Genomic DNA, 10813 nt, shown 5'->3' with positions numbered 1-10813 from the left:
GCTCAAGCCCTCTGGTTTCCATCCCCCTGCAAATCTAGTTTAAAGTCTCCCCAATAGCATTAACAAACCTCCCTGAAAAGATATTGGACCCCCTGTAGTTCAAGTGTAACCCGTCTCTCTTGTACAGGTCCCACCCTTGTTGCTCCCCTTTGTTTGCCCCTAAGGGTGCTACACTTTTGCTCAGTGCAGCCGTTCCATTCGTTACTCTGAGGATCAGAGCCATGATCTGAGATGTATTTCAAGTTGGACAGGACAGTAGGTGAACTGTCTGTTGCGGCCTAACACAGAAAGATAGAAAACCTACAAATCCTACAGCACAATACAGGCCCTTCTGCCCACAAAGTTGTGCCAAACATGTCCTTATCTTAGAAATTACCTCGGGTCACCCATAGCCCTCTATTTTTCTGAGCTCTATGTACCTGTCCAGGAGTCTCTTAAAAGACTCATCATGGAATTATGATGCAGTGGCCATTACAGAGACTTGGCTGGCACCAGGTCAGGAATGGATTCTCAATATTCCTGGATTTCAGTGCTTTAAAAGGGATAGAGAGGGAGGAAAAAGGGGAGGAGGGGTGGCATTACTGGTCAGGGATACTATTACAGCTACAGAAAGGGTGGGTAATGTAGCAGGATCCTCTTTTGAGTCAGTATGGGTGGAAGTCAGGAACAGGAAGGGAGCAGTTACTCTATTGGGGGTATTCTATAGGTCCCCTGGTAGCAGCAGAGATACAGAGGAGCAGATTGGGAGGCAGATCTTGGAAAGGTGCAAAAATAACAGGGTTGTTATCATGGGTGACTTTAACTTCCCTAATATTGATTGGCACCTGATTAGTTCCAAGGGTTTAGATGGGGCAGAGTTTGTTAAGTGTGTCCAGGACGGATTCCTGTCACAGTATGTGGACAGGCCGACTAGGGGGAATGTCATACTAAATCTAGTACTAGGTAATGAACCGGGTCAGGTCACAGATCACTCAGTGAGTGAGCATCTGGGGGACAGTGACCACTGCTCCCTGGCCTTTATAATTATCATGGAAAAGGATAGAATCAGAGAGGACAGGAAAATTTTTAATTGGGGAAGGGCAAATTATGAGGCTATAAGGCTAGAAGTTGTGAGTGTGAATTGGGATGATGTTTTTGCAGGGAAATGTACTATGGACATGTGGTCGATGTTCAGAGATCTCTTGCAGGATGTTAGGGATAAATTTGTCCCGGTGAGGAAGATAAAGAATGGTCGGGTGAAGGAACCATGGGTGACAAGTGAGGTGGAAAATCTAGTCAGGTGGAAGAAGGCAGCATACATGAGGTTTAGGAAGCAAGGATCAGATGGGTCTATTGAGGAATATAGGGAAGCAAGAAAGGAGCTTAAGAAGGGGCTGAATAGAGCAAGAAGGGGGCATGAGAAGGTCTTGGCGAGTAGGGTAAAGGAAAACCCCAAGGCATTCTTCAATTATGTGAAGAACAAAAGGATGACAGGAGTGAAGGTAGGACCGATTAGAGATAAAGGTGGGAAGATGTGCCTGGAGGCTGTGGAAGTGAGTGAGGTCCTCAATGAATACTTCTCTTCGGTATTCACCAATGAGAGGAAACTTGATGATGATGAGGACAATATGAGTGAGGTTGAGGTTCTGGAGCATGTTGATATTAAGGGAGAGGAGTTGTTAAAATACATTAAGACGGATAAGTCCCCAGGGCCTGACGGAATATTCCCCAGGCTGCTCTATGATGTGAGGAAAGAGATTGCTGAGCCTCTGGCTAGGATCTTTATGTCCTTGTTGTCCACGGGAATGGTACCAGAGGACTGGAGGGAGGCGAATGCTGTCCCCTTGTTCAGAAAAGGTAGTAGGGATAGTCTGGGTAATTATAGACCAGTGAGCCTTACGTCTATGGTGGGAAAGCAGTTGGAAAAGATTCTTAGAGATAGGATCTATGGGCATTTAGAGAATCATGGTCAGATCAGGGACAGTCAGCATGGCTTTGTGAAGGGCAGATCGTGTCTAACAAGCCTGATAGAGTTCTTTGAGGAGGTGACCAGGCATGTAGATGAGGGTAGTGCAGTGGATGTGATCTATATGGATTTTAGTAAGGCATTTGACAAGGTTCCACACGGTAGGCTTATTCAGAAAGTCAGAAGGCATGGGATCCAGGGAAGTTTGGCCAGGTGGATTCAGAATTGGCTTGCCTGCAGAAGGCAGAGGGCCGTGGTGGAGGGAGTACATTCAGATTGGAGGATTGTGACTAGTGGTGTCCCACAAGGATCTGTTCTGGGACCTCTACTTTTCATGATTTTTATTAACGACCTGGATGTGAGGGTAGAAGGGTGGTTTGGCAAGTTTGCAGACGACACAAAGGTTGGTGGTGTTGTAGATAGTGTAGAGGATTGTCAAAGATTGCAGAGAGACATTGATAGGATGCAGAAGTGGGCTAAGAAGTGGCAGATGGAGTTCAACCGGAGAAGTGTGAGGTGGTACACTTTGGAAGGACGAACTCCAAGGCAGAGTACAACGTAAATAGCAGGATACTTGGTAGTGTGGAGGAGCAGAGGGATCTCGGAGTACATGTCCACAGATCCCTGAAAGTTTCCTCACAGGGTAGATAGGGTAGTTAAGAAAGCTTATGGGGTGTTAGGTTTCATAAGTTGAGGGATAGAGTTTAAGAGTCGCGATGTAATGATGCAGTTCTATAAAACTCTGGTTAGGCCACACTTGGAGTACTGTGTCCAGTTCTGGTCGCCTCACTATAGGAAGGATGTGGAAGCATTGGAGAGGGTACAGAGGAGATTTACCAGGATGCTGCCTGGTTTAGAGAGTATGCAGTATGATCAGAGATTAAGGGAGCTAGGGCTTCACTCTTTCGAGAGAAGGAGGATGAGAGGAGACATGATAGAGGTGTACAAGATAATAAGAGGAATAGATAGAGTGGACAGCCAGCGCCTCTTCCGCAGGGCACCACTGCTCAATACAAGAGGACATGGCTTTAAGGTAAGGGGTGGGAAGTTCAAGGGGGATATTAGAGGAAGGTTTTTTACTCAGAGAGTGGTTGTGCATGGAATTCACTGCCTGAGTCAGTGGTGGAGGTAGATACACTTGTGAAGTTTAAGAGACTACTAGACAGGTATATGGAGGAATTTAAGGTTTGGGCTTATATGGGAGGCAGGGTTTGAGGGTCGGCGCAACATTGTGGGCCGAAGGGCCTGTACTGTGCTGTACTATTCTATGTTCTATGTTCTATGACCCTATCATATCCGCCTCCACAACCGTCGCCGGCACCCCATTCCACGAACTCACCACTCTCTGCGTAAAAGACCTACCCCTTACATCTTCCCTGTTCCTACTGCCAAGCACCTTAAAACTGTGCCCTTTCGTCCCAGCCATACCAGCCCAGGAAAAATACTCTGACTATCCACATGATCAATGCCTCTCATCATCTTATACACCTCTATCAGGTCACCTTTCATCCTCCGTCTCTCCAAGAAAAAAAGGCCGAGTTCACTCAACCTATTCTCATAAGGCATGCTCCCCAATCGAGGTAACATCCTTGTAACTCTCCTCTGCACCCTTTCTATGGTTTCCACATCCTTCCTATAGAGAGGTGACCAGAATTGAGCACAGTACTCCAAGTGGGGTCTGACCAGGGTCCTATATAGCTGCAACATTACCTCGCGGCTGCTAAAATCAATCCCAGGATTGATGAAGGCCAATGAACTGTATGCTTTCTTAACCACAGAGTCAACCTGCGCAGCAGTTTTGAGTGTCCTATGGACTTGGACCCCAAGATCCCTCTGATCCTCGACACTGCCAAGAGTCTTACCATTAACACTATATTCTGCCATCATATTTGACCTACCAAAATGAACCACCTCACACTTATCTGGGTTGAACTCCATCTGCCACTTCTCAGCCCAGTTTTGCATCCTATCATTGTCCCACTGTAAACTCTGACAGCCATCCACACTATCCAAAACATCCTCCAACCTTTGTGTCATCAACAAACTTACTAACCCATCCCTCCATTTCTTCATCCAGGTCATTTATAAAAATCACGAAGAGCAGAGGTTCCAGAACAGATCCCTGAGGCACCCCACTGGTGACTGATCTCCATGCAGAATATGACCCATCTACAATCACTCTTTGCCTTCTGTGGGCAAGCGAGTTCTGGATCCACAAAGCAATGTCCCCTTGGATTCCATGCCTCTTTACTTTCTCAATAAGCCTGGCACGGGGTACCTTGTCAAATGCCTTGCTGAAATCCATATACACGACATCCACCGCTTGACCTACATTGATGTGTTTTGTCTGATCCTCAAAAATTCAATCACGCTCGTAAGGCAGAACCTGCCTTTCACAAGCATTGCTGACTATTCCTAATCATATCATGCCTCTCCAAAAGTTCATAAATTCTGCCTATCAGGATCTTCTCCATCAACTTACCAACCACTGAAGTAAGACTCACTGGTCTATAATTTTCTGGGCTATCTCTACTCCCTTTCTTGAATAAGGGAGCAACATCTGCAACCCTCCAATCCTCCGGAACCTCTCCCATCCCCACTGATGATGCAAAGATCATCGCCAGAGGCTCAGTAATCTCCTCCCTCACCTCCCAGAGTAGCTTGGGGTACATCTCACCCGGTCCCGGTGACTTATCCAACTTGATGCTTTCCAAAAGCTCCAGCATATCTGCTTTCTTAATATCTACATGCTCAAGATTTTCAGTCCACTGTAAGTCATCCCTACAACCGCCAAGATCCTTTACCGTAGTGAATACTGAAGCAAAGTACTTATTAAGTACCTCTGCTATCTCCTACGGTTCCGGACACACTTTTCTACTGTCACACTTGATTATTAGATTATTAGATTATGAAGACACGCAGTCCTCTTTTATTGTCATTTAGTAATGCATGCATTAAGAAATGATACAATATTCCTCCAGTCTGATATCACAGAAACACAGGACAGACCAAGACTGAAAAACTAACAAAAACCACATAATTATAACATATAGTTACAACAGTGCAAGCAATACTGTAACTTGATGAAGAATAGGCCGTGGGTACGGTAAAAAAAGTTCAAAGTCTCTCGAAAGTCCCACATCTCACGCAGATGGGAGAAGGAGGAGAACTCTCACTGTCATGCCTGATCACAGTCCGACTCATCCGAAAACTTCGAGCCTCCGACCAGCCCTCCGACACCGAGCACCGAGCACCATCTCTGCCGAGCGCTTCGGCCCCATCCCCGGCTGCCAGCAGCAGGCAAATCCAAGGATTTCAGGCCTTCCCTCTGGAGATTCTCGATCGCACAGTAGCAACAGCAGTAAACCCAGCATTTCAGAAGTTTCTCCAAATGTTCCTCTGTGCTTCTCACGGCTGTCTCCATCAAATCAGAATTGTGCACGGTACCAGATTTAACAAATACAATATTATTTCACTGGTGAGGCTGCGCGCGCTGTGTCATGCCGCCATCTTTTCCTCCCGCCTTCGTCCTTTTCTCTCATGAATATCTGCTTGCTCTTGTCACATACCCCGTGATGTGAATAAAGAACCAGCAGAGATAGAAAACACTTTGGAGTTCAGTATTGCTGTTAACTAATAATATTTATTGGTAACTACGTAATACAGTAATATAACTGTAGATAAATCAAACAGGTTAGCAACGATTATATAAAAGAAAGTGTGGAATATATATGAAAACCAAGCTTCTTCAAGTCTAGGGGTAAAAAGATACAGTCTTACGATGATGAGTAAAGTTCAGTTCAGTTCATGGTTTTGAGTTGAGTAGTGATGGAGGGAGAGAGAGAGGGAGAGATTTGAGTCTTCAGGTGAGCTGACGCCGTCGATCTTCTCGTTGTCCTCCGAAATCCTTTAAAAGTCACCGACTGTGACTTCAACAAAGGGGTCCGGTTTTCTGTGGTGGAGTTATCAACCCAGGCAAGGGTGGACACATGGACAACTCCCCACCAGTCACTGCCTTTCCTTTTCACTGCAAGAGCCACTGATCCATCCGCCTGATCGATCCTCCAAAAAACCCAATTTTCCTGCGGCACAACAAAGCTCATTCAGTGTCCAAAGCATGTATCTGAGGTCTACATCATCTGACCTCCTATTTATCTCACCGTACTGGGTACCACGTGTCATTCAAATAACTCTGCCCTTCTCTGAATGTGTAAGAATAAAAGCAGGCAATGTCATTGAAGAAAGTATAAACAACCTGTGAGCAGTCTTCATCTCTCTCTCTCTGTTTTAAAAACAAGTTGTTGGTGTTAAATAACTCCCTCTCTCTCTTAGGGGTAAACGAGAACAGTTCATAGGGGTAATTCAGGACCCCGTCACACTCTTCACATACTTGTGGATTGCCTTGGGGTTTTCCTTTATCCTGTCCGCCAAGGCATTCTCATGGGCCCTTCTGACTCTTCTAATTTCTTTCTTTAGCTCCTTCCTGCTCGCCTTATAATTTTCTAGATCTCTATCATTGCCTTGTTCTTTGAACCTTCTGTAAGCTCTTCTTTTCTTCTTGACTAGATTTACAGCAGCCTTTGTACACCACGGTTCCTGTACCCTACCATCCTTTCCCTGTCTCATTGGAACGTACCTATGCAGAACTCCACGCAAATATCCACTGAACATTTGCCACATTTCTTCCATACTTTTCCCTGAGAACATCTGTTCCCAATTTATGCTTCAAAGTTCCCCCCTGATAGCCTCATATTTCACCTTACTCCAATTCAATGCTTTCCTAACTTGTTTGTTCCTATCCCTCTCCAATGCTATGGTAAAGGAAACATAGAAACATAGAATCATAGAAAACCTACAGAACAATACAGGCCCTTCGGCCCACAAAGCTGTGCTGAACATGTCCCTACATTAGAACTACCTAGGCTTTACCCATAGTCCTCTATTTTTCTAAGCTCCATGTAGACATCCAGGAGTCTCTTAAGATAAGTGTGAGGTGGTTCATTTTGGTAGGTCAAATATGATGGCAGAATATAGTATTAATGGTAAGACTCCTGTCAGTGTGGAGGATCAGAGGGATCTTGGGCTCTGAGTCCATAGGATGCTCAAAGCAGCTACACAGGTTGACTTCGTGGTTAAGAAGGCGTACGGTATATTGGAATTGAATTTAGGAGCCGAGAGGTAACATTGCAGCTATATAGAAACATAGAAAATAGGTGCAGGAGTAGGCCATTCGGCCCTTCGAGCCTGCACCGCCATTTATTATGATCATGGCTGATCATCCAACTCAGAACCCTGCCCCAGCCTTCCCTCCATACCCCCTGATCCCCGTAGCCACAAGGGCCATATCTAACTCCCTCTTAAATATAGCCAATGAACTGGCCTCAACTGTTTCCTGTGGCAGAGAATTCCACAGATTCACCACTCTCTGTGTGAAGAAGTTTTTCCTAATCTCGGTCCTAAAAGGTTTCCCCTTTATCCTCAAACTGTGACCCCTCGTTCTGGACTTCCCCAACATCGGGAACAATCTTCCTGCATCTAGCCTGTCCAATCCCTTTAGGATTTTATACGTTTCAATCAGATCCCCCCTCAATCTTCTAAATTCCAACGAGTACAAGCCCAGTTCATCCAGTCTTTCTTCATATGAAAGTCCTGCCATCCCAGGAATCAATCTGGTGAACCTTCTTTGTACTCCCTCTATGGCAAGGGTGTCTTTCCTCAGATTAGGGGACCAAAACTGCACACAATACTCCAGGTGTGGTCTCACCAAGGCCTTGTACAACTGCAGTAGTACCTCCCTGCTCCTGTACTCGAATCCTCTCGCTATAAATGCCAGCATACCATTCACCTTTTTCACCGCCTGCTGTACCTGCATGCCCACTTTCAATGACTGGTGTATAATGACACCCAGGTCTCGTTGCACCTCCCCTTTACCTAATCGGCCATGATTCAGATAATAATCTGGTTTCCTATTTTTGCCACCAAAGTGGATAACTTCACATTTATCCACATTAAATTGCATCTGCCATGAATTTGTCCACTCACCCAACCTATCCAAGTCACCCTGCATCCTCTTAGCATCCTCCTCACAGCTAACACTGCCACCCAGCTTCATGTCATCCGCAAACTTGGAGATGCTGCATTTAATTCCCTCATCCAAGTCATTAATATATATTGTAAACAACTGGGGTCCCAGCACTGAGCCTTGCGGTACCCCACTAGTCACCGCCTGCCATTCTGAAAAGGTCCCGTTTATTCCCACTCCTTGCTTCCTGTCTGCTAACCAATTCTCTATCCACATCAATACCTTACCCCCAATACCATGTGCTTTAAGTTTGCACACTAATCTCCTGTGTGGGACCTTGTCAAAAGCCTTTTGAAAATCCAAATATACCACATCCACTGGCTCTCCCCTATCCACTCTACTAGTTACATCCTCAAAAAATTCTATGAGATTCGTCAGACATGATTTTCCTTTCACAAATCCATGCTGACTTTGTCCAATGATTTCACCGCTTTCCAAATGTGCTGTTATCACATCTTTGATAACTGACTCCAGCAGTTTCCCCACCACCGACGTTAGGCTAACCAGTCTATAATTCCCCGGTTTCTCTCTCCCTCCTTTTTTAAAAAGTGGGGTTATATTAGCCACCCTCCAATCCTCAGGAACTAGTCCAGAATCTAACGAGTTTTGAAAAATTATCACTAATGCATCCACTATTTCTTGGGCTACTTCCTTAAGCACTCTGGGATGCAGATCATCTGGCCCTGGGGATTTATCTGCCTTCAATCCCTTCAATTTACCTAACACCACTTCCCTACTAACATGTATTTCACTCAGTTCCTCCATCTCACTGGAGCCTCTGTCTGCTACTATTTCTGGAAGATTATTTATGTCCTCCTTAGTGAAGACAGAACCAAAGTAATTATTCAATTGGTCTGCCATGTCCTTGCTCCCCATAATCAATTCACCTCTTTCTGTCTGTAGGGGACCTACATTTGTCTTTACCAGTCTTTTCCTTTTTACATATCTATAAAAGCTTTTACAGTCAGTTTTTATGTTCCATGCCAGTTTTCTCTCATAATCTTTTTTCCCCTTCCTAATTAAGCCCTTTGTCCTCCTCTGCTGAACTCTGAATTTCTCCCAGTCCTCAGGTGAGCCACTTTTTCTGGCTAATTTGTATGCTTCTTCTTTGGAATTGATACTATCTCTAATTTCTCTTGTCAGCCACGGGTGCACTACCTTCCTTGATTTATTCTTTTGCCAAACTGGGATGAACAATTGTTGTAGTTCATCCATGCAACCTTTAAATGCTTGCCATTGCATATCCACCGTCAATCCTTTAAGTGTCATTTGCCAGTCTATCTTAGCTAATTCACGTCTCATACCTTCAAAGTTACCCCTCTTTAAGTTCAGAACCTTTGTTTCTGAATTAACTATGTCACTCTCCATCTTAATGAAGAATTCCACCATATTATGGTCACTCTTACCCAAGGGGCCTCTCACGACAAGATTGCTAATTAACCCTTCCTCATTGCTCAAAACCCAGTCCAGAATAGCCTGCTCTCTAGTTGGTTCCTCGACATGTTGGTTCAAAAAACCATCCCGCATACATTCCAAGAAATCCTCTTCCTCAGCACCTTTACCAATTTGGTTCACCCAATCTACATGTAGATTGAAGTCACCCATTATAACTGCTGTTCCTTTATTGCACACATTTCTAATTTCCTGGTTAATACCATCTCCGACCTCACTACTACTGTTAGGTGGCCTGTACACAACTCCCACCAGCGTTTTCTGCCCCTTAGTGTTACGCAGCTCTACCCATATCGATTCCACATCTTCCCGGTTTATGTCCTTTCTGTCTATTGCGTTAATCTCATCTTTAACCAGCAACGCCACCCCACCTCCTTTTCTTTCATGTCTATCCCTCCTGAATATTGAATATCCCTGAGTGTTGACCTCCCATCCTTGGTCACCCTGGAGCCATGTCTCTGTGATCCCAACTATATCATAATCATTAATAACAATCTGCACTTTCAATTCATCCACCTTATTACGAATGCTCCTTGCATTGACACACAAGGCCTTCAGACGCTCTTTTACAACTCTCTTAGCCCTTATACAATTATGTTGAAAAGTGGCCCTTTTTAATGCTTGCCCTGGATTTGTCGGCCTGCCACTTTTACTTTTCTCCTTAGTATTTTTTGCTTCCACCCTCACTTGGTCAGACCCCACTTGGAGAACTGTGCTCAGTTCTGGTCACCTCACTACAGGAAGGATGTGGAAGCCATGGAAAGGGTGCAGAGGAAATTTACAAGGATGTTGCCTGGATTGGGGAGCATGCTTTATGTGAATAGGGTAAGTGAACTCGGCCTTTTCTCCTTGGAGCGATGTAGGATGAGAGGTGACCGGATAGAGGTGCATAAGATGAGGTGCATTAATCATGTGGATAGTCAGAGGCTTTTTCCCAGGTCTGAAGTGGTTGCCACAAGAGAGCAGAGGTTTACGTTGCTGGGGAGTAGGCACAGAGGAGATGTCAGGGGTAGGTTTTTCACTCAGAGAGTGGTGAGTGAGTGGAATGGGCTGCCGGCAACGGTGGTGGAGGTGGATACGATAGGGTCTTTTAAGAGACTTTTAGATGGGTACATGGAGCTTAGTAAAATAGAGGGCTATAAGTAAGCCTAGTAATTTCTAAGGTAGGGACATGTTCAGCAAAACTTTGTGGTCCGAAGGGCTTGTATTGTGCTGTAGGTTTACTATGTTTCTATCTCTTCCTCCTTCTCTGCAACTGTGACAGTATCTCTGATCAGCAATGTCAAGCCCCCACCTCTTTTGCCTCCCTCCCTGTCCTTTCTGAAACATCTAAA

Source organism: Mobula hypostoma, chromosome 8 (assembly GCF_963921235.1).
Source record: "Mobula hypostoma chromosome 8, sMobHyp1.1, whole genome shotgun sequence".
In the NCBI taxonomy this organism is placed as follows: Eukaryota; Metazoa; Chordata; class Chondrichthyes; order Myliobatiformes; family Myliobatidae; genus Mobula; species Mobula hypostoma.
Note: the sequence above shows the minus strand (reverse complement) of the source record.